This window comes from Ambystoma mexicanum, chromosome 10 (assembly GCF_040938575.1).
Source record: "Ambystoma mexicanum isolate Mex_15411 chromosome 10, UKY_AmexF1_1, whole genome shotgun sequence".
Taxonomy (NCBI): domain Eukaryota; kingdom Metazoa; phylum Chordata; class Amphibia; order Caudata; family Ambystomatidae; genus Ambystoma; species Ambystoma mexicanum.
In genome coordinates, this window is record NC_090932.1 from 1,618,008,680 (window position 1) to 1,618,033,803 (window position 25,124).

Consider the following 25,124-nt stretch of genomic DNA (forward strand, 5'->3'; position numbering starts at 1 on the left):
TTTGTAGCGACAGGTGGATTCACTGCCATGCCCTGTATGTTGTCATACAGTGGATTGCTTTTATCTTGTTTGGGCTTAGTAGTTGGTCCTTGCGTCGAAATAATTCAGACTTTCAAACCTACGGACACAATTCATATATTGAAATTTTGACGAATTGTTATTGCGTTTGTACATATTGATGTTTCCAAGCACAAGAGTCATCTTCATTATTTACTGACCTGATGGTTTTGTCGAAGTCATATAATCCAGTTTGGCCCTGGTTGTTTTTGCAAAAACACGTTTCCCCTGTATGTAATTTCCTAGGGGTGCCTTCTTTTTCTATTCAAAAAGACCTGTGGGGACAGATGGAATAGAACCTATGTTAGGAGAAAAAATCTCCATATTTCCATTCTTTACAGCACTGGAAAAGAGCGTGAATACCTGGGGTTTTCTGAACTTTTGTCATTTTGAAAAACAACATCCTGTCCTGAAGAGGGCCACAATTAAAACAGCAGAACACCAGGGATGGTGTTGATGCAAACTGTGTGCCGAAACATATGTAGACATCCTGACACTAAAATAATTGTGTTTTTTGCAGCGTTAAAACTTGTATGCAGTACATTTAATGTCTTGGTTTCCCCAAATCTGAACAAGAAATTTAACAATTAAATTGACAAAGTGTCTTATCAGAATTGTCACTTTACTAACCCTAGACACCACGAGCAGAATATGTGTGTGTTTTTGCTGGACTTTTTAATTTCATGTATTTCTTTGTAAGTCTGGAGGTGCCTTGTGGAAAGCACCGACTACTTACAAAAGTGTATAACTTAAACTATTAAAATTTGTGTTTTTACTTCGACTGCTCTCTGAATAATGAAATACTTCTATGCGACTCTTAGATAGATAAGAAATATATCTATCAATAAATCCCTCTATCCCTGTTCCCTTGCAAGGCGGACGAAAAGAGGGGTAATTGAGTTTGTGTTCCTTTGTTTTCCCTCCAGAACCAAGTCCCGTTTTCAGCTCAATCCCCCTTTAACAAAAAAATTGGGACTTACCCTCCTTTATACACAAATGTTATGGTGAGGTCAGGCTGCGGGTGAGAGCAACAGATTGATGTACATTGTAGGGTCAAGCTGCGGATAAGGGCAACTGGTAGAAGTTCCAGTGAGGTCAGGTAGATGAGGAGAGCAACAGGTTGAAGGCGAGGTCAGCCTGCGGATGATAGCAACTGGTGTAAGTTCAGGGTGAGGTCAGGCTGTGGATAATCATAACTGGTAAAAGTTCTGGGTGAGGTCAGGCTGAGGATAGGAGTAACTGGTGGAAGTTCTGGGTCAGGTCAAGTAGATGGGGAGAGCAACTGGCAGAAGTTCCGGGGGAGGTCAGGTAGGTGAGGAGAGCAACTGGCAGAAGTTGAAGGTGAGGTCAGCCTGTGGATGATAGAAACTGTGGAAGATCTGGCTGAGGTCAGGCTTCGAATTAGAGCAATTGGTTGATGTTAGGTCAGGCTGTGGATCATAGCAACTGGTGTAAGTTCAGGGTGAGGTCAGGCTGTGGATAATAATAACTGCTGAAAGTTCCGGGTGTGGTCAGGCTGTAGATAAGAGTAACTGGTGGATGTTTTGGGTGAGGTCAAATAGATGGGGAGAGTGACTGGCAGACGTTCAGGGTGAGGTCAGGCTTCAGACGTGAGGCAACTGGTTGATGTATAGTGTACAATTCAAGCTGTGAATGGTAGTAAATGGTGGAAGTTCGGTGTAAGGTCAGGCTGTTGGGAAAAGCAACTGGTGGAGTTCCGCGTGAGGTCAGGTAGGTGGGGAGAGCAACTGGCAAACATACAGACTGAGGTCAGGCTTCAGATGTGAGGCAACTGGTTGATGTATATAGTGAGAGGTCAAGCTGAAGATGAATGCAACTTGTGGGTGGATTAATCTGGTTGGGAGAGCAACTGGCAGAAGTGTAGGTTGAGGTCAGTCTTCAGATGCAAGCAACTGGTTGACGTATAGTGTGAGGACAGGCTGTAGATTATAGCAACTGGTGGAAGTTCAGGGTGAGGTCAGGCAGGTGGGCAGAGCAACTGGCAGAAGTATCTATCATGTGATGTCAGGCAGGGCATGAGAGCAACTGTTGAAAGTTGAGGATGTGCTCAGGCAGGGCAAGAGGATACCTGGTGGTGTGGGATGCATCAACCCACTCATCCAAGCCCTGCAACAGTATTGTGCATTGCTGGCAGCGGAAACATCAGAATGGCCACTGGAAAGCATGCTGCTCGCTCAAAACCATCCAAAAATGTGCAGTAAAAATCTGAAAAATAGGCTGCCATCCACTTTTGCCTATTTTAGTGAGCACAGGAAATCACTGCCTAAAACCACCATTGGGCTACACACACAGTAGCCTGAAACCACTTGGAACTAGCAATACTGATTGCCAAAAGCAACCTAGGGCTGTTTGGGAATTCATTTTCTTGATTGTCAAAATGTGCTTAAATCATGGCTCACAAATCACCAAAAATATCCAACCTTCTTGTTGGATGTTCCACATTATTCTACTGCAAGAATCCACATCAATACAATGGCAGCAAGAATCATATGCTATCAAGCTAAATCTCCTTTTAAAGATACTGATGTAAAGACAGCTGTCAGAAATGGGTGCAATACTGCTACTCACCACTACCAAAAGCCAGCGCTTTAAACCATTTCTTTGTAAAAGTTAAACATGGAACCCTAAACTATGCCAAAGAAATACTGGCTATCAGAAGCCTAAGGGGTAGAGACAATGTAAAACTATATTCTGAAATGACTTGAAGGAAGCAATTGTTTAATGTCTGTATTAAAAATGTGGGTTATATTGTAAGAAGACACAATTTGTAGACATTGGTTGCAGAGTTAAAAAGTGTTCCCACACTGGGATCAAACAGATTCCACACCTTTTCCCTGGACAAAGGAAGCCTCTCCTGCCCATGGCCAAGAGATTTACAGACTGGTGTGAACAGGAACTGGGGAGTGGCACCCTGGCCTGTTGCTCTCAGTCAGGACAATAGACTCTTTCAACTGAATAGAATATGCTGATTTGGGTGTGACTTGTCAACAACTGCTCTAGCAGGAAGGCAGGCCATGTGACCATCTGACTCACCCAGCTCTGGGGGCGGACCAGACTGGGATGCGGATTTAACATTGCACCAAATATATGTTTAAGAAAAATGGTTCTAAAATATTGTAACAAGCTGACAAAAATGTACAACTTTGAGATTGTGTCAATGAAAAATTCACTCACAATTCAAGACTAAGCTGGACGCCGTGTCATGTTCTGAGACCAAACCCCAAGATTTATTAATATTGTAGATACAGTGTATATACTAGAAACATAAAAACTTACAGTAATATGCTCAGAGAGGGTGTGTATGTCTGTGTAAAATTTGGTGCAGAACTAATCTTGGCAAACCCACCAAAAACGCGAATAAGTGGTCATTTCTGAACCCAAGCTCGTAGGAACATGGGACTTGAACAGAGACATGCCTTGATTAATCTGTGATGTGTACATGTATTCTCAACAACTTGTGTACCTGGGAAATATGTTTTTTGGGAAAAATTGATTTTCTAAGTAAAAGCAAAGGGAAGTGTTCTTTCCTTAAGCCATAAACATGACGCCTGATGACACAGGATGACACACTACTCCTTTCTCCAGTCAGAACTCAGAAAATTCTCTGACCCATCAAATCCTTAGAGGGTTGGGCATGTAGAATCAGCCTACACACCCACTTTGAAAACACATAAAAAGAGACTGCTAAGGACAGATGGGGCACACTCACTTTTCCACTTCAACCTATTCCTGCGCAGCACCCTGCCGAAAGACTCCAGAGACCAGAACTTAGAATCCAGGTTCCAGACTCCAGACCCCAGATAGATCCAGAGACCAGACTCTAGAACCAAGCTCTAGAACTTGAAGCAGAGAGGCCTAATCCACAAGCTGAATCCTCTTCAGCAGGCCTCAGAATCTTTTGCAACCTGAGTCTAACCCCTAACCTTCCAACGGGCATCTCAAAATCCAACAGCCTGGCTGAGCGGTTTTGCTGTTCTAGCTAAGAACCCTGTGCTAGAACCCAGATCCAGACCCAGAGAGAGCAGTGCTGTATCCAGACCCGTCAGACCCAGACCAGAGGCCGTGCTGTGAGCAGAACCAGTGCCTGAGACCGTCCTGTGGCGAGTGAAGTCCAAACCTGACCCTGTGACGAGGTCCCTTCTATTCCAAAACTAGGAGTGAGTATCTAGTCTAGAACTGTACATAGTCATCTCTTAGTTTAAAGTAATCATATTCAATCCATTTCAACCTGTCCAGAACTGCATTTTAGAATTGTGTGTCCATCCTGGTGATTTCAAATCTGTAAAGCGCCATCTGTCATTTCTGAAATCTTGACTTTATTTCTGTAAATCTACCTTCACAAAAACATCCGTATCTTTTGAACTGCACGTCCTAGAAGCAAAATCTAACTGTCGTTTTAAGGCTAAGATCGCAAGCTTTCCAACAAATCCTTATAGTTCTTCCGTAATCACTATTTACGCACGTGGAAAAAGTGCTGTGAATTGCAATTTAGCTCAATTTCACCACGTTAACAATAGCTGCTTCTTGCTTTCCACTGCTGAATTTCGTTTTTAATCTGATAATCATTCATGAATCATTGCTAGTGTTGACCTTAACCAATCTAAAGTAACTATCACTTATCCTGAATATCCTTTAGTGAATTAAAATCATTTTAGCATATTTTCACTTTCACTGCAATTACATTCAAAAGTATATTTGACCTGTGTTTTAAAATCATACCTGGTCTCTCTAAGCTTGCTGGGGGGAACTGGAATTGAACTGCATTGTTGATTGTATTCTTGAAACCTGTGTACCCTCCTTCCCATCTCTTCATACTGCATAGTGGGGGGGAGTGAGTAGTTAGAGGGGAAAAAGTGACCATATTATCTTTTGATTGAAATCATATCAAGCCTATTTCGGTGTTGCATTATTTCCCATTATTGCATTTCCTTGAATCACATAAGTATTCTCTGCTACGGTATCCTTCATATCCATACTCCTAAGTGATTAAAGAGATTGTCAATTCTGTAATATTACCCATTGTTTATTACCGTCCATCTTCATAATTGTGCTATTCAAATATTATTTTGTCTATAAAAGTGTGATATATATATTGTTTAATTCTTCAAATAAATCTTTTAATTTGCAAAACAAACCTACTTCTTGGCTCAGTGAGGTCGGGGAGAACCATAGAGAGGGTCATTATATAAGGCTTCATCATCCCGATTTAAGAACTTTGACATAAAAATATATAAATAAGGGCTTCTATTGGGCATCCCAGACTAGGCATTGACTTAGTTGGAGTGCTGTATTGAAGTCACTTACAGATTGGGGGCTCGGTCGTGGGACTTCTGGATTAGAACTACCACTCGTGCAGCTTAATACAGTGTGCTAACTGACAGGATATATAAATCCTGTTGGGCTACCACGCTGTGTTACGCTGTAAAAGCACCCCTCAAAAAGGAACACTCTCAGGAAATGGTCTGTTTTGCAAAATAAAATAATAAATTCTATAAGTCAGGAAGGAAATCAATTTCTGGAATGGCGACATTGGTAGATATCAAGATAGTGTGAGAGCACCTCTTACATAAGCTATTTGTGAGAGGTGAGTGGACTGAGCAGGAACAGAATGTGTGGTTGCAGGCAATCACACAACAGGTCACTGCAACTGGCTTTGATATCTGGAGAGATCAGGGTCCCTTACATGTGGCGCTGAGTGAACTATACATGGCCCCTAAGGCAAAGGATGAGCATGACAAGATTGTCAGGATAGCGGCATATTTATATTTATATATGGGAGTCATACAGAACAAATGTGCTGAAGGCCAAGAACTGGCAAATAAGCGACTGATGGCGTTAGAGAAGGCCCAATCTGACCTGGACTCTTCTGAGCAGAGCCAGGAGTCAGAAAACGAAAGTAGGCAGTATATCATTAAAATCAAAGAGGACACGGGTATCCTGCAACAGGAAAGGGCAGACCAGGATACCAGAATGCTGGCCTTGCAGAAGGAGTATCAAGAAGGTTTGGACTCCCTACTGCAGAGCCAGAAAAAGCTGGAGCAACAGCTTTATTTCAATAGGGCATGCACAGAGCAGGTAGTCACCCTGCAAAGCCACCTAGATAGAGAAAAGGCAGAGAGCAACAAATTGATTTTGAAAGACCTGGATACCCAGGCAGAGTTTGATGAGGAGCGCCAGAGAGCTGGTGCCCTTCAAAGGCAGAGGGACGACCTGGTGGCAAAGAAGCAGGCTCTTACTCAGGAGAGGGACACCTTAGGCCAGGAAGTCTGCCACTTAAAAAGGAAAATGGAAGAAAATCACCTGACCCTCCAGGGACTGGGTGGCCTCCAAAAAGAGCATCTAAACTTGTTGGAGCACACCAGGAGGGTGGAAGATGCTATGCAAGAAAGGAGCAGGCCAGTAGGGATGGGACTCAGGAGGTAACCCTCCTGCAGCAAAGACTGGCCCAGTACTCCAAGACTAACCAGGAAGCACAGAGAGAGAATGAGGCTCTCTGCCAGCACAATGATAGGCTCCAGCACCAGGTAGCCATGCTGGAGAGACTGATAGAGCCTAGTAAGGCCTTGATTGAGGAACTGAAAGCACAGGCTCTTGCATGGCAACAGGGAGCAGGGGCTGCTGGGAAAGGGAAACACCTGAGCATAACCTCAGGAGCCCTAGTACCAGAGGCCTTCATCTCTCCCAGTCCCTGGACTCTGCCACCCCCGTGTTCCCTGGCGCACATGAGCCCAGGTCCACGGGGAGGGCAGATTACTATCCAGGCAGAAGTATGGGTTCATAGGCCAGTACCTCCCAGGAATGGATGGGCGGGCATCCGGGTATGGGCACCCAAGTACAGTGCAGTTTAGTGGGGAACCCCAGGAGAGTAGGCCCACTAAGGGCACCCTGAAAACCTCTGCTCAGTTAGGTCAGTGGAGGGGTACCCATCAAATCCTGGGAGCAAGGAGGAATCAGAAGTCTCCTCTGAGTGTCCCAGAACACAGGAGACTAGGTCCCCACATTCTGCCAGCCATTCCCAGGCTCGCAGAATCCGGGAAAACCTGGAAGATCAGACGGGCACCTCTGAGAGCAGTGCCTCTGAGTCAGAGGATGAATGGACCAGGGTTACCCGAACCAAGAAGGCCAATAAGGCAAAAAGGGCCTTGCTTAAGGACCCCTTGAAACAGATTAAGGCGATAAGGAGTGTCATTACGCCTTATCACAAGAACTCCAAGTATTCTGGAGAACACTTGGAGCTCTTTGAGCAAATGATGGAGACTTTCCATTTGAAAGACAGCAGTAGCTGCATTCAGTACGTAAAATGGACATTCTCCCCAGAATACACCAGTTTCTTTGCGGGGCTGGAGGGCCAAAATCATTCAAGATGGTGCACATATAGGGCGGCCATCGTGAAACACTTTTCTGTTCACCGAAATCCCCAAGAGGCTCACAAGGCAGCCTACAATTTGCAATGTGGGTAGGTACAGGCCCCACAAGAATTTGTGCAGGAGTTGAAGCGTGCCTTTGCGCAGACTACCAAAAGGGTGCGCACGGACAGTAAAGAATTTGTAAATACGTTTTTCCATGCCTTACCCAAATACATCATGACCCAGCTAGTGAGAGATTTTCATGAGAAAAGGTCACTAGACTGGGTCATTGAACAGGCCACCCAAATCTATGATGTGCAGAAGCCCATAGAAAATAAAAGTAATGCTCAGAAAAACCCCAAATCGACCAGCACCGCTGCAGCTGCCAAGGTGGCAGAGGTAAAGGTTGCCCCCATTTTGGATTTGGAGATGGGGGGCCTAAAAACGTGCCTGCACAGAATAATTCCAAGCCCAGAAGGCCCTCAGGCCAGTCACAGACAGGGAATCAAGGAGGTAGTCCCACAAATGGGGTCCCTCACTCCCCTGACTATGTAAGTCCCCACTACAAGGGAAACCGACCCATCCTGGGTTATGTTTGGACCCCTCCAGCCCAAGGGGAGGGATCCAACCAAGCACCTAACCCAGGGAACTTCCCTCCTAACTTCCCACAGGAGGGCAGAAATTCCCAAATCCTGGCAGAACTTTTTCCCCAGGTATCCACCCAACTTCCAACCCCAAAATCATCCATCCTTCTTTCCCCACTGCCCTGAGCCCAGACCACCTAATCTGGGAGAGGGGAGGCCAAGGGTGGAGGGGTACCCAAATCTTCCCAACCCGGGGTACTACCAGAGAAGGGATAGCTACCCTTCGCGGGATCAGTCCATGGCACAAAACAGAACCCCGTATCAGCCTGAGTGGGTTTCCCAGTTAGAGCGCCAGGTCCAAAATATGGCACAGGATCTTGGTCGCATGCTGAGGGCTCAGCAGAACCCTCAGATGGGCATGCCAGTGCAGAATGCCCCAAACTCTGGACCTGGTGCTCCAGAACAATGACGGGGGCAGCACCCCGACAACCCCCCGGTTACCAGGGAGGAGGCACAAGGGGAAGTGGGGTGTAAGCCTTGGAGGAAGCTTCCTTCCCCACTTGTAAACAGCCCCTGGAAACCTAAGAACCAGAAAACAAAATCTCCTACCCCTGAAAGTCTGCCACCCAAGGAGCAGAGGGGGGGTAAGAGAAACAAAGGACCCACACAGACCCACTTTGAGGAGGAGGTACAGATCTTCCAATTTGAGGGAGAGTGATCCTCAGAGGATCCTGGGAAAAGGATCTTCTCCTTCAGAGATGGGGGAACTCCTCCCAAAGAAAAATGGGTCCGAAGGGATTCACATCCAGACTGAGTAGATGTGGGGACTGAGCTAGCGCCGCCCATCATCCCATCCCAGAACCAACAGCAAGAAAATCCCCTGGTTCATACCCATCCTGGTGACTGCCTCCAAAAAGGGCGGGCGGGCCCAGAACCGGAACTAGGGGAACCCAAAACTTCTCCTATTTCTAGTTGCCAACTTTTTCTTTCCGATTCCCAAGACTCCCACAGAATTCTGCCCAAATCTCTTCTCTCTCCATGTCCAAAACCAAAAAATTAGTCCACCAGTTGTCCAAAAATGTGCATTATCTGTGCCCCCTTGCGGAGAAGGAGGGAAGATACTATGCCCCGGTACAAGTACAGGGGCAGGGGACAATTTTGGCACTGATGGACACTGGATCCCAAGCTACCCTCCTGTCTAGAAAGGCCTTAGATGAACTAAATTCAGGAAGGGGGGAGAATTACCAAATCCCTCTCACCTCTCTTCCTGGACAACTTCAGAAATTTGACGGGAAGGAAATTCTCGTCGAGGGGACTGCGGATTTGGACATTAAAATTGGGCGACACAAGGGGAAACACCCGGTCATTATAGTGACTCCAGAGGGCACCCCTTGTTTACTAGGCAATTACCTCCTGAGAAGGTTGTCACCCCTAATAGATTGAGTAAACAACCAGGACCCAGGCTAGCCGACCAATAAAGTTAAAACAGAGTGTCAACCATGTTAGTTAAACGGCACATGCCACATGGTTGGACACAAATCTGACCAAGTAGAATTTCACTTCCAGAACAACCAAATTCCAGACGTGACAGTAATAGCAGTAGGACAACAAACTGGTGATGGGGGGTCCTCTCTATTTCTGAACATCAACCTTCCTTCCAGTTTAAGGTGGTATTCCACACTGGAAGGAAACACTCTGAAATTCTATACCAATCCACAATCAGATCCAGAAAAAGCATTTAGGTCAGCTCAATTGCTACCATATGCAGTTGAAATTCAGATTGGAGAGGAAGTCACCATCCCAGAAAGGACCCAACAATTCTCCCTGGAAGTGAAAGTTAAAAGAGGACAGAAATTGAAAAACCCTGATGCTTATATTCATCTAAATGCTTCTCTCCAAAAGCAAGGGTTGGGGGTAAACCCAACACCATTAGTCAATATAGAACATGACACCATTCTAATAGAGGTGGATAACAGCGACTTAAAGAGTATTACTCTAGCCGCAGGCACCATTATTGGAATGGCGGTTGATGACCGACATTTTTCCATTGATTTAGGAAATGAACTGTTAGGACCAATCCCCAAGGACTGTTTTGACAGTGACAGTGATGACAATACAACACCAGACAGGGTCTTTACCCAGCATGGGGGGAACTTCCTGGTGTACACTTCCTGCCCTTGTGGTAAGGAAGATGTGACTTGTGACTTCAGGAGGGATGAGGTGATTTTTCAGGTCCATGAGGGCTGCCTTTCCCACCTGAAGCCACCAGTCTAAATCAGCACTCTGACCAGGGACTTCTCCAACCAGCTGGAGGAGGCTGCTGAGATAGCGAAACCAGAAGTCTTTCCAGGCTTCAGGCAGATGGTTGAAGAGAGAGTCAACCTAGCTGATGCCTGTGTGACTCTGGAGCAGAAGCAAAAGTTGAAACAAGTTTTCTTGGATTTTCAAGATCTTTTTGCGGTGGACTCATATGACTGTGGTCGCACCGACATCCACACAACAACAATTCCCATGGACCCTGGCATGACTCCAGTGTTTGTGAAGCAATATCGCTTGTTTCTCGCATCAATGGAGTCCCTTACTGAAATAATGAAGAACCTTGAGTCCCGGGGGATAATCCGTCCAGTCCACAGCACCTTCAATAATCCGGTGCTGGGGATCTTGAAGCCAAACGGCCAGTGGAGACTCTGCGCCAACCTTAGGGAGCTCAACAAACGGGTCCATACTTCCCGATGGCCTCTTCCCTACATTGACCAAGGGCTGGCCCAGATCCAGGGGTCACAGGTATTCACTTCAAGAGACCTGACCAATGGATACTGGACTGTACATGTCAGTAGGGAGGACCAATACAAGCTGGCTTTTACCTTTGGGGGCCAGCAGTACACATGGACCCGGACTCCCTTTGGATACCTCAACTCCGGTAATGAGTTCAACATTTTCCTAAATAAGTCCATGCCGACCTGGGTGAGAGGGGTAACCTGGCTTATGTAGATGATGTCGTCATCAAAAGCTCAACTGTGGAGGAACATATAGCGGAGATCTGTTATGTTCTAACCCAGTTGAGGGCCGCCGGAGCAAAACTTTCCTTTCAGAAAGCACAATGGTGTAGAACCCGTGTTAATTTCTTGGGGCATGTGATTACTCCTCAGGGTTTCTGTCCCCAGGAAAAGAAAGTGGAAGCACTTCAGAAACTGAAAGACCCCACAACTCTTCTGGAATTAAGGAGCCTCCTTGGACTGACTAATTACAGCAGAAAGTTCATTGAGGGCTACGCAGAGATCACCAGACCCCTGATTCATCTTTTGAAGGGGGCGGGGGTCAAGTGGGAATGGGGACCAGAACAATCCGAGGCAGTAAGACAGCTCAAAAGAAGCCTCTCACAAGCGCCTTGCCTAGCTTACCCTGTCAGAAACAAGGAGTGCTTCTTGGAGACAGGGTTCTCTAATACATGATTGAATGCAGTATTATACCAAAAGCATGACAAGGTCAATAAAGTAATCTCCTATGCGAGTAAAACTTTATCCTCTGTGGAGGAAAAATTCAACGACTGTGAGAAGGCACTCCTGGCATTGAAGAATTACCGCCCGTTTATCCAGGGGGAACACATCATAGTGGAGACTCCACACCAGCCTCTGCAATATCTCAAAAGTGACAGAATCCGGCCGGAAATGTGAGTAATTCCCGAATTACTTCCTGGATTCTGTCAATGCAAGGCTTTCCTGTGGAGGTCAGATATGGCCAAAACAAGAAGAGTCCCCTCTAGCAAGGTCTGGCTGACTTGCATGATTGTGCCAGAGAAAACTGTCTCGAGGACGAAAGTCTAAAAATCAAGGACAACATGGAGGCATACCTCAATTTCCCACACAAAGTTTTTGAAGAAGACAAGTGTGAGGGAATGCCCACTGTCTATGTGGATGGATGTTCTTACCATGTTGACAACAACGGGGAAAAAGAACTTGTGGCCGGCGTAGGGCATGCATGGATGAATGAGTCCCCAGAACCCTCCGCTGGGTACAAGATTGGTCCCGAAGTAGTCAAGTGGCAGAGTTGATGGCTGTGCATCAAGCCATCCTCACTGCTATACAAAGGCATCAGCTTCACCTCACTGATGATCCCCAACAAGGGTGAAACACGTGTATGGGGTTGCTGGTGGTACTCTCGTTCAGATTGGAATTGCCATTGTATTTCGGTGCTGGACTGCCCCAGGGCAGGACAAAGACTGATATGCAAATGGATATTTCCCATCTGTGAAAGGCACAGTGAGTAAAAGCAGTGGCTGCGAACTCTCAAGTGGTTAATAACCACTGAACAGGTTATCATGTCTGTTCTTGCGAGAGAGGGGCGCCCGCTACCTTTGTAAAACTATTTTTTAAGGAACCTGGGATTGGTAACCCTAGGTCTCCTGGGGGCAACCAGACGTGGTCTCCCTCTCACTGTGCTCAGAGAGGCATCAGCTTCACCTCACTGATGATCCCCAACAAGGGTGAAACACGTGTATGGGGTTGCTGGTGGTACTCTCGTTCAGATTGGAATTGCCATTGTATTTCGGTGCTGGACTGCCCCAGGGCAGGACAAAGACTGATATGTAAATGGATATTTCCCATCTGTGAAAGGCACAGTGAGTAAAAGCAGTGGCTGCGAACTCTCAAGTGGTTAATAACCACTGAACAGGTTATCATGTCTGTTCTTGCGAGAGAGGGGCGCCCGCTACCTTTGTAAAACTATTTTTTAAGGAACCTGGGATTGGTAACCCTAGGTCTCCTGGGGGCAACCAGACGTGGTCTCCCTCTCACTGTGCTCAGAGAGGCATCAGCTTCACCTCACTGATGATCCCCAACAAGGGTGAAACACGTGTATGGGGTTGCTGGTGGTACTCTCGTTCAGATTGGAATTGCCATTGTATTTCGGTGCTGGACTGCCCCAGGGCAGGACAAAGACTGATATGCAAATGGATATTTCCCATCTGTGAAAGGCACAGTGAGTAAAAGCAGTGGCTGCGAACTCTCAAGTGGTTAATAACCACTGAACAGGTTATCATGTCTGTTCTTGCGAGAGAGGGGCGCCCGCTACCTTTGTAAAACCATCCTCACTGCTGTCCAACATCAACTCGACAAACTGGTCATAATCACAGATTCGGATTATGTACGGAACGGGTTCGTGGAGCACATGGCTAATTGGAAAACCAGAGGCATGCTATGTGCTAATAACAAACCCTTGAAACATGGGAAGTTAATTCAAAATATTGATGATCTGGTCACCGTGAATGGGATTACCATCTACTGGAAGAAGATCAAAGGTCATTCCAAAGTAGAGGGACCAGACAAAATTGGAAATTACTTAGCTGATCAGCTGGACAACACCGTGACCATCCAAGGGGATCTAATAGAGATCGAGTCCCTGTTAGGGGAAATCCAGGTCACTGCTATCACTAGGTCCCAGACAAATGCTCACAATGATCTTTCAACTGCACAATGGAGTAAGGAGACCCCAGATGCTGATTTGATTACGGCTCAAAAATGGGATCCAATAATTGGTAAGTTTTACCAACACATTGAGGACCCCGAGAACTTTCCCCTGACGGATACCGATTACACTGGGAAAGAGGACCTCAGGGTGTTGATGAAATGTCCAAAAATGTTCCGAATCCAAGACGGTTTGTTGGTAAGGAAATCCCAAGCTGGCCATGATCAGTGGTTGGTTCCTACCTCATTCTGGAGCCTGATGTTAAGTCACGCCCATGATGCGGCCACAGCCGGTCATAGGGGGTTTCATACAACACTTGAAATCTTAAGAGAGATTGCATACTGGCCACACATGGGGCAGGACCTCAACCATTACTTGAAGGGGTGTCTTGTGTCTGCACAATTTCAGCCAACATCCCTCACACACCGTGCGCCTCTCCAAAAGAGGGGGATGACACTGCTATGGTCAGATTTGCAAGTCGACTTTATAGGGCCCGTGATTCGTTCCTCCAGGGGGAATAAGTACATGTTGACTGAGACATGCTTGTTTACTAAATGGGTGGAATGTCTCCCGGCCCCAAACTGCAAGGCAAAAACAACAGCTGCCCTGATGATCAATCACATCTTTTTCGCGTTTTGGACTACCCCAAAGGATTGAGTCAGACAGAGGTAGCCATTTCACCAGCGAAGTAATGATAAAGATGTGGGAGATGCAGGGGGTTAAAAGGAAGCTACATATTTCTTACCGGCTAGCCTCTAGTGGGGCAGTAGAACGTTACAACAAAACCATTGTGAGCATCTTAAAAAAGTTTGTGGCAGATTCTGGGCCAGGTTGGGATATCCGATTACCTCTTGTCCTAATGGCCCTCAGATCTACCCCATCATCTGCAACTAAAATTTCACCATTTGTGCTGATGACTGCACGCAGGATGGTGCTTCCCCAGCATCTGCTTTACAGGACCTAAGAGCAGACATTGATCAATGCCTCCACAACTGATGAGTATATTGAAAATGTAAGAAAACACCTTCAACATGGTTTTGCCTATGCTCAGCGAAATCTAGAAAGATCAGCCAATAGCATGAAGACCCACTATGACTTGAAGACTACTAGGAAAGAATACAATGTAGGAGACCAGATTTATCTATACAATTTCCAAAGGAACCAGGCCAAACAGCGGAAATTTCTGCCTACCTGGAAGGGACCTTTTGAAATTGTAGACAAGATCTCACCAGTCGCCTACAAGATCCACATCCCCAAAGGCAGTTTGGCGGAGGGGGAAGGTAAGTGGGTCCATATTAATCAACTAAAGTGTTGCCATCCCAGGCACACTCTACAGCGACTGGAGGAGTCCTCTGGAATCCTAGGGGGGGCTGCTCCAGATCAATAAAATTCCAACCCTAAAATATTCCACATATAGTCTATAAAATACCATAATAAGAATGCAAATGTCTCCTGATTTATAAAATGTATATGTTCACCCCACTACATAAATAGTGGTGGGGAAATATCTACGAATATGTTTCTGCCTTTTGCTTTGTCATCCTAGGTGAGAAAGAGAGGGAGATGAACCATGGAGACTGACCAAGGAGGACGACCCGGGGACCGAAAGCAAAGATCTGAGGGGCCCGGGGTATCACTCAATACTCCCATCAGGACTGACAAGGAGAACCAATCGATCCACCCCTGATGGAGGAAAAGACGATGGACTTTGCCATTTTGGAATCCGGAGAGATGAGGCCGACATCCCAGTCTTGCGAGTTCCATTGATTGACAATCAATGCCATCGCAAGAGGGGGGCTTGTGGGATGCATCAACCCACTCATCCAAGCCCTGCAACAGTACTGTGCATTGCTAGCAGCGGAAACATCAGAATGGCCACTGGAAAGCATGCTGCTCACTCAAAACCATCCAAAAATGTGCAGTACAAATCTGAAAAATAGGCTGCCAACCACTTTTGCCTATCTTAGTGAGCACAGGAGATAACTGCCTAAAACCACCATTGGGCTACACACACAGCAGCCTGAAACCACTTGGAAATAGCAATACTGATTGCCAAAAGCAACCCAGAGCTGTTTGGGAATTCATTTTCTTGATTGTCAAAATGTGCTAAAATCATGGCTCACAAATCACCAAAAAGATCCAACCTTCTTGTTGGGTGTTCCACATTATTCTACTGCAAAAATCCACATAAATACAATGGCAGCAAGAATCATATGCTATCAAGCTAAATCTCCTTTTAAAGATACTGATGTAAAGACGGCTGTCAAAAATGGGTGCAATACTGGTACTCACCACTTCCAGAAGCCGGCGTTTTAAACCATTTCTTTGTAAAAGTTAAACATGGAACCCCAAACTATGCCAAAGAAATACTGGCTATCAGAAGCCTAAGGGGTAGAGACAATGTAAAACTATATTCTGAAATGACTTGAAGGAAGCAATTGTTTAATGTCTGTATTACAAATGTGGGTTATATTGTAAAAAGAGACATAGACATTGGTTGCAGAGTTAAAAAGTGTTCCCACACTGGGATCAAACAGATTCCACACCTTTTCCCTGGACAAAGGAAGCCTCCCCTTGGTCGTTGGGTTAAATACTTCAGGCATCGCCACCTCCTCGTCAGGCCCGGGCGATTGACCAACTTCCTCCACCGCAGCGGTAGGCGAGTTTGGGCGATGTTCTCTGTCCCTCGTCTTGACTTTCTTACTCCTTTCGCCTTGTGTTTCCCCTTTGGCTGGGGCAGCGTATTGCTCTTGGCCAATGCTGCCCATGTTTGAGACCGTTTGCAGGGTCTGTCGGCAGTGTCTCCTACGAGCCCTAAAGCTCTGAGATTGTTGCCTAACAAGACCTTTCCTGGGACGTTTCTCTGAATGCTCACTGGAATCCTGACTGCTGTACCATTTAAAGTAAGATTTACAGGTATTACTGGAAACATACGAGGTGGGCCGTCTGCCAACTTAGTGGGCATCAGAGTAGCTCTGGCAACTTCCTCTGAGTCTACCAAGGTAGAATCCACTACAGTTCGACAGCACCCACTATCCCTAAGAGCTGGAGTATCTACTCCATTGATCAGCACACTGTCTTTAAAGTAGTGCTTGGTATTATCTGGAATCCTAGCATAAACCTCTGTGACTTTAGGCTCCCAGGAACCCAGGGAAACTAAAACTACCTCAGCTTCTATCCCGCTGGGGAAGGAGTCTGAGGAGAAGGATGCTCCTGTAATCTCTTCTTCCTCATAGGAGGAGAAGGCCAGATTAGCAGAGTGGACCCCCAAAGGTTTAACCTTACACCGGGGATCCCCCTTCACGTGGTCAGTTGCTCCACAAGCAAAACAAGATCCATTGGGTCTGTTCACATAGGGAGGCTTATTGTAACCAGAGTTCTCTTTCGGAGGCTGACCTCCACTACCCTGTGAGTTCTCTGGTGTCTTACCCTTATTTTACTTTTTGTGGCCCTTTTGAGAAGAAGATTTATCAGATTCTCCACCCTCCTTACCTTTGGACTTTTTCCCGTCCTCCTGCTTACCAGGATGAGTTTTGTCCTTATGGGACACTCGATGTGACACCCACAAACCTGCGGCAATGGCTAGCTTCTTAGGATCTATCTCCTTCGAATCAGCGAAATGCTGCTTAAGCTCCGGGGAAGAAGATGCAAAAATATGTTCCAGCATGATAAGACTTATCATGCCTTCAAAGGTAGAAACCTTATAACCTTCGACCCAGCCAGTCAAGTTTTTTAAGGATTCGGTTACATAAGATACCCAAGTACCACCTTCTTTTTTCTTATACTCTCGGAATCGTTTTAAATATTGGGCAGGAGTCTTTCCAAACTTTAAAAGGAGAGTTTGCTTTAACATTGCGAAATTCGCTCGCTCAGCCTTCGACATTTCCATAATGGCACTACAGCCAGAATGGGGCAGTCTGCTGAGTAACCAGGCAATCTTATCAGCATTGTCAACTTGTTGAACTTCACATGCATACTCAAACGTATTCAGCCAGTCCATAATGTCATTCTTTTCCTCATACACACTGAGCAGATCTTTTGGAAACCGTGGATGAGAGGAGGCCCCCGACCCATGTCCAGGACCCTTGGATCCATTTGCAACCTGAAGCTTGGCCAGTTCCAACTGGTGATCCCTGTCTTTCTGTTTTTCGGCCTGTTCGATCCTTAGTTTGGTCATGTTGAAATCAAGCTCCTTCTGCCTAAACAGCAGCTCTTGCTTCTTGAATTCAAGCATGGCCTCCCCATCAACACTGGCAGAGGAAACATTAGACATCTCATCCTCCCTTTCCTCGTGGTCGCGGTGGACCAGTGTAGCGGCAGAACCGTTGGTTCTACCAGTGAAAGCAGCCCCACCTCCTTCCGCACTGTCCTCAGAAGTTATAGCATCAAGCTGCGCTTCTTGCCACGCCACGATTCTTTGGATCATATCCATTTTGGTGCCTTGAGAGGAGACACCTCTCTCTGCACACATCTTTTTCAATGTTTTGGATTTAGAAGCATTTAAAGTTAACAAGGTATTTGTTTCCATACTGTTAGATAGGACTATGGCCTTTTAAAAGTTATACTACGACAATTCACTTCGTGTCCTGGTAGGAATAACTTGAAATGCCTTCGCTTGTGCGCAACACTAGATACCTGCAGTCGTATCCCACCGCTGTACACCAATTTGTTCAAATGGATTTCTGAACTCTGTCCTGGAGGAGCAGAGGTTCAGAAGGCCAGCCTAGTTTCTTGGAACAGGGTAACCTCTGGACAAGCCAGACCAATCAGGGTAGCGATCGCGGCGGTCAAGACTAGGTCTCAAGAGGGGTGAGGGTGAATGAAAGCCCGCAATGAGCACACAAAGCAAGGACACTTACAAATTACTCCAAGCAGGTGTTATATTAAAAATATAGACACATTTATTACAAGGCCTTTGTAACATTGACCGTAGCGAGAAATCACAATAAAACTCAAGTAAACCAACACATACAAATCTAATACAATATATATACAAGTACAAATGAGTCTAACGAGTTAGACGCACGAAATGTGTAGACCACCTAGATGGGGAGGAAAACAGGCAGTGCGAATAATAATTAGACCCCGTCCGCCTTCAGAGGCACCTAACTAAAAGAAAGTCCAATCCCTACGAAGAGTGGAGCCTTGTGCTCAAAAGTACCCACACACGCTGGTGCCAATGGGCAAAAGGGGAGTCTCTTCGAGGGAATCAGGCAGTTTAGTTCGATGAACAAATGAAGATGAACAGAGCTCCGCGACTCAAGCGCAGCCTCCACTGGGGACAGAAGCAGAGCGCGAGTACGGAAAGGCGTGCTGTTAGACACAGCGTGGAAAAGTGATGGGCTACTGCAGGAGGGCGACCAGTTCCTAGCGATGCTACTCACCGGTCCCCGATGCAGGCAGACCCAGGCTTCTCCGCGTCAGTTTCGGTGCTGGCAGGTTCAGATATGAGCAGGGGACGTCTCGGCGTCGTGTAGATTCCGCAGCAGCAGAAGTTGAGTTGAGGACGTCCCAAACGCAGTGAACCCGCACAGTTTGTCACCACAGCAAGGCGACGGAGCGGCCGTGTGTATTTCAGCCCAATGTACACTGCTCACTTCAGACCTGGGAATGCCAAGTGTATGAATCGTGTGAGAGTGGCAGGGACTCGTAATACAACACAACCTGACGGCGGTTACAGAGCAAGACTCCTGGGTAGGCTGGTCAGTCCACTGGATGGCCCAGAGACACTTCCGAAGGCTTACGTGTAGGAGATGGTGAAGATGCCGAGAATAGTTGTCCCCACTATTCCAAAGGGTCGAAGTACCAGTACAGGCCTTCTCGTTCGATCAGAGGTAGAAAGGGTTTCACAAAGCGACAGCAGTGCAGAGGAGCAGTCCTTCAGCGGGTCACCAGCGATTCCTCGGTTCAGCCTCGTAGTTGCAGGATACTTGGCTCCTGTATTCCTTTGTTTGTGAGAACTCAGGAGATCGACATGGTAGTGGTGTTTCTAGCCCCCTCTTATCCACGGTTCCCTTCGCGCCAAAACAGAGGGGACCCAATGGGAGATCTGCTCACAAAACACTCACACCATACGTGGACCTATCACGGACCACAGAGGTCCCAGGCATTCACACCACCCTAGACTCTCTGGCGCCCAGGATGTGTATTGGGACCAGACATCCCAGCCCACATCCTGGAGCCCACACAAGACCTGTAGAAGCCCGCGAAAGCATCTGTGTTTCGCGGGAAAGTACATGCCCAAATAAGGAAGGCCCCGGGTCGGCTCGACCTGGGGAAGGTGAAGGGGGCAAGACGGTCAGCGGACAGGACAAAGAGCCTCGTGGTCTGGCCATTTTGGGAGCCAGGCCACCATTTTGGGTTAAGCGCGAGAAACACGCTTAAACGCCAAAAAGAGCTCAAAAACACAAAGAAACGATCGCTGCCACCAGTCCCATCCGTGATTCACTTGCACCGTTCATTATCAATCCAAAGAGAGTATCTAGGGCCTGTAGAAGACTAGAGACCCAAGAGAACAGTAACTTAGCTTACAGTGCCCTCTTGTGCCATGTTGCGTGAAAGCTGCAACATGATAAAGAAACTACGGAAAACAACGTTTCCGGGTACTGACTGTCTTAAGGGCATGTCAGTTTCCCCGTAAGAATGGAGCGAAAGCCCAGAGGAGTGCGGCAGAAGGCTGGACTTCCCTGGCAAAGTCTAGATCCTGGTGAAAACAACAGCAAAAAGTTTAGGGGTTGCCACATGGAAGGAAAATTACCCACAATTAAGAAATCTTTCCTAACAGTGTGAGGATAGGCTGTGGATGAGAGCAACTGGTTGAAGTTCAGGGTGAGGTCAGGCTGCAGATGAGAGCAGCTGATTGATGTACAGGGAAAGGTCAAGCTGTGGATGATAGCAACTGGTGGAAGTTCAGGGTGAGGGCAGGCAGATGGGCAGAGCAACTGGCAGAAGTATCTATTATGTAATGTCAGACAGGGCATGAGAGGAAGTAATGAGAGTTGAGGATGTGCTCAGGCAGGGCAAGAGGGCACCTGGTGGGAAGGTCATGGTGAGATCAGGCAGGACATGCGGGCACCTTGTGGGAAGGTCATGGTGAGGTCAGGTTGTGAATGAGAGCAGCGGATCTATGTACAGTGAAAGCTCAATGATAGCGATTGGTGGAAGGTTTAGGCTGGTTGGGAGAGCAACTGGCAAAAGTGAAGGTTGAAGTTAAGCTTCAGTTTCGAGCCAGCCAGTGTGAAGTCAGGCTGTGGTTGATAGCAAATGATGGAAGTTCAAGGTGAGGTCAGGCAGCAGGTGGGAGCAAGCGGCAGAAGTTCAGAATGAGGTCATGTCGCTGGAGAGAGCAACTGGCACGAAGGCTAAGTACAGGTCAGGCAGGGCAGAAGAACAGATTCTGGGAAGGGTAGGGTGGGGCTGGGCAGAAAGAAGAACTAGCGGGAAGGTTGTGCATCAGACAGGGCATGAGTGCAACTGCCGGGATAGTTAGAGCGACACCAGACAGCAGCTGGCAGACATTTTTGATGAGGAATCACAAAGTATGAAAGCTACTGGTCGTTGCAGAGAGGTCTGGTGGCTGGCAGGGGCAGGGCTAGGTCTTGCATTTATGCTACCTCTGTTGGACTGCTTTCTGGGTACCCTCCTCCCATGTCATTAGAACATATTTAATATTTTCAGTGTTAATATAGTACCCTTGCTCTTCCCTGCTGGTGTCACCCCTCGGTGGCCGTCTACAGTGGCCTTATTGTAGAACCAGCCCTGAGTTGGATTCGGAGCAACTGGTGGAAATTCAAAAGAAAAGCCGCTTTGATCCAGTGTCAAAGGTGCACTCACGTGTGAGTTGAGATCAACTGGTGAAAACGTAGGTGGTGTCAGCTAGGGGGCGACAATAAATGACAGGAATATTGAGTGGAGGTCCGGGAAGTGGTGTGGAAAATTGATGAGACGGTCCGGGTGAGGCACCGTAGACATTGAAAGCGACTGGCAGGAAGGTCATGAGGAGGTCACACTAGCAGACATAGGGAAGGCAACAAGTTGCCAAGAGACAATGAAAGGAAAAACAAGGTGAGGCCTCTGACTGGGGTGAGAGTGGCTGGCAAGAATTTCAGGAGAAGGTTAAAAGACACCAAGAGATTCTGCAGATCCCCCAAAACCTGGTGTTCGACTAGACCCATACCTCCCTTACTACAGCCTGTATGTGATGCTCCTGCCAATTGTTGCTGTTTCTCCTGTTGATTGCAAGTAACGGGTCTGTAACAGCGCCTCAATGCCTCTGGGTTGTTTGCACTCTTTGTAAATGAAATAAATGAATAAATAAAAATACATGAATAAAGATACTGAATGGAAGGCAAGCAGGTGCTGAGAAACTGATTTGGAAAACAAGGTGAGGACTGTGGCGAGGTGAGACCAACTGGCGGGAAGGTCAGGGGAAGGCAAGAAGGCGCTGAGAGAAAAAGACCGGAGAACCAATGTGAAACAATATGAGGATTGTGGCAAGCGGTGAGAACAACTGGCAGGCATGTTGGGGAGAGGTCAGGCAAGTGGTCAAAGTAACATTCGTGCATGCCAGGGCAAGAGCAGGAACGGGTGAAGAGCACCTGGCTGTAAGTTCCGGTTGAAGTCAGGCCATGAATTGGAGCACCTGGGCTAGGACAGGTTCAGGTCAGGCAGGTTGAGAGGAAATGACAGGTAGGTGAGGGCAAGGTCAGTTCAAGAGTTGGAATCTGATCTTTGAGCTTCACATGGCATCTGAGCCCCTTTCATCTCAGGGGAACATTTACCTCAAGCACACAGGAAGAGTGTTACAGATTTCATGCAAAAGGTCCTCCAAGCACAACCTCCTACAGAACCCCAGACTGGCTTCCATCCCAAATCCATCACAGAGAGTGCCAACACGCAGGTCATCCACAGCACACTGCACATCCTGGACTAAGGAGTCCAGTGCTCTCTTGTCTTTCCTGACCAATCCACCATCTGGTCCTTCTGCGTGACTTAGATACATTAGGCACTGTATCCCAAATGTGCATGACAGGGAACCCTTGGCTCAGCAAGTCATCGCCAATCTCAACATTGAGCCACCAAGGGAACTTCTGCACAATCATGCCATGACGCTACGCCAATATGACGCCAATGTACAGTTCCATCTGAGTTCAATTGCTTATACAAAATCCATCCTGTTCCTACAATCCTGGATAACAAGTGCCTCCTTAAAGGAGGCCCCACCAAAACTTAATTCATCGTCCTCATAAACTCTGTCAAGCGCACTCAAGTGCAGAAGCGATGCTTGATAGATTCACTCCCCAGATCACGCTTCACACAACATCACTTGAATTCATCACACAGAGCTACACGTCCTTCAAGGCTCAGATATGCCGGAACACTGAAACATTCTGGGAGCTGTGAAAGATAACACCCTTCACTCCAGCCTCAGATTACAAAAAGGCCATCGTCCAATCCTTAATGTTCTCCATCTGGATGGTGGCAAGGCCCTCCTTGTTGGCATTCTAGCCTCCACCTTGGCACCGGCGAAAGCCATGCAGAATACCGCAACCCGTACCATCAAACGACTCAATACAACTGACTACAACACACCATCTTCAAAGAAAGGCACCGGCCACCCTTCCAAAACCTCGTGACCTTCAAGGCAGTGTGCCTCCTCTACATGGCAGTGATAACCAAGGCCCCGTCCTACCTGGCCAAAGGTCTTATCAGCTGTGGAGGTCAACACAACCCAAAAATCCACAGCATTGACAGAATTCATGACCAAAACGGCAAAAATGAGAAACACCTAGAAAACATGCATTCCCCGGCTACAACCAATGCTTTGGAAAAGCCTACTGAAGCACATCAAGATGTCACCCTCATCAAGAATGTCAGGAAGGAGCCCTCATTTCTACTCTTTATTTAACATCTCGTCTGCTGCTTGGTTCAGGATGGGTTTTGGTTGCACACTCCAAGTTCCTTCCCCCCAGCCCCCACCCTGATTAACATTCTACGCTCCTCCTTCTATTTCACAGCCCGCCATTGCTTGCTAGTTAGGTTATCTCCATAGAAAACATCTTGCAGACATACAAACATATTGTGGGACATGATTATGAGGCGAGAAGGACAACTGCCTTTACAATGAGGTATTACAGGCTTCAAAGCCGTTCCACTGCAACGTTGGCATCTTACAAAACTTCCAAATAAATATATAAATATATAAATAAAGAATAATGGGGAGTGTGACACTATCCACACACTAGAATAGGGGCATTCCCGACATTGTGGTTAAGGAGACATCGGCCTACTGAGGGTAGTGAATACATTCTAAAGAGATAATGGGCGAAGAGACCATGTGCCCTCAGACTCATTCTGGATTATGGGAGTTGGGACCATTTATGGTCAGGCTAAGGCACAATTGCTCAGATTATGGAAATGGGACAGTATGCTTTGTCACCCCGAGCGGGACGGGTATCCCCAGACGTGGGTCCCATGCCTGCTGAGCCAAGAGACCCAAGCTACTCCTCTCTGATGATGCCCAATGAGGCCGAAAAATGTCTGGGGATGCTTGTGGTCTGGTGCAGAAGAGATGTAACTTAGTAGATAGGGCTGGACGGCCCCTTTGGGGGTTGGACGAAGCCTGATTTGCGCTCTGTTGCTACTGGAAGCTAGGTCCGCGCTCAATACATATCATAATAATAATACCATAAAAATATGGTCTTTCCCTCTTCTGTAATGGCTTGGCAGGCGAAGAACGATGGTCTGCAGGGTTGCCCAGATCAATGTCAGAGGTTAAGATTCATTCTAAACCTTCCAGCTGTCACCTCTTTTGTTTTGCTATTGTCATCCCGAGTGGGACGGGCATGCCCAGACGTGGGTCCCGTGCCTGCTGGGCCTAGAGACCCAAGCTACTCCTCACTGATGATACCCAACAAGGCTGAAACATGTCTGGGGATGCTTGTGGTCTCGTGCAGAAGGGATGTGACCTAGCAGTTCGGGCTGGACTACCCCTTTGGGGGTGGGACCAAGCCTGATTTGTATATGGTCTTTCCCCTTCTGTAATGGCTTGGCAGGCGAAGAACGGTGGTCTGCAGGGTTGCCCAGTGCAATGCCGGAGGTGTATGATTCATTCTAAACCTTCCAGTCAATAACCTCTTTGTTTTTGCTTCAAATATGATATGGCATATGCTATTAGTTCATAGCCCTACCCACACACAAGCATATTTCATGCGACACCATCATTACATTGTGGTATTCAACAGAACTTTCCTTATAGATGCTCATACTAACAACAAGGGATATTGTCAAATCATAATAATTGTGTTTTATGTGGCACCTGTTGCTGGCATGTTATAGCCATGTCAACAGCAATAATAAACAATCTAGTATTTAAAGGACCTTAATTTATTCACCTTGGCGGGATTTAATACAGTTATTGTATGACCCCATGGCACTGAAGCCACCATGCCCCTTTCCTGATATTTAATTTCTCGATTATTTGCATTCTGGGAGTTGTAGTCTTTGCTCTCGCCAATTGATTTAAAAACAAGAAAAGGAAAAGCCCAAGGCTGGAGTAGGGGACCATGGCGACAAGGTGTGTTCTGGTAACCTTAATTTAGGACATAGCAGGCCCCGGTGCGACTTGACTAGCGACCAATAAGTTGAACACAGA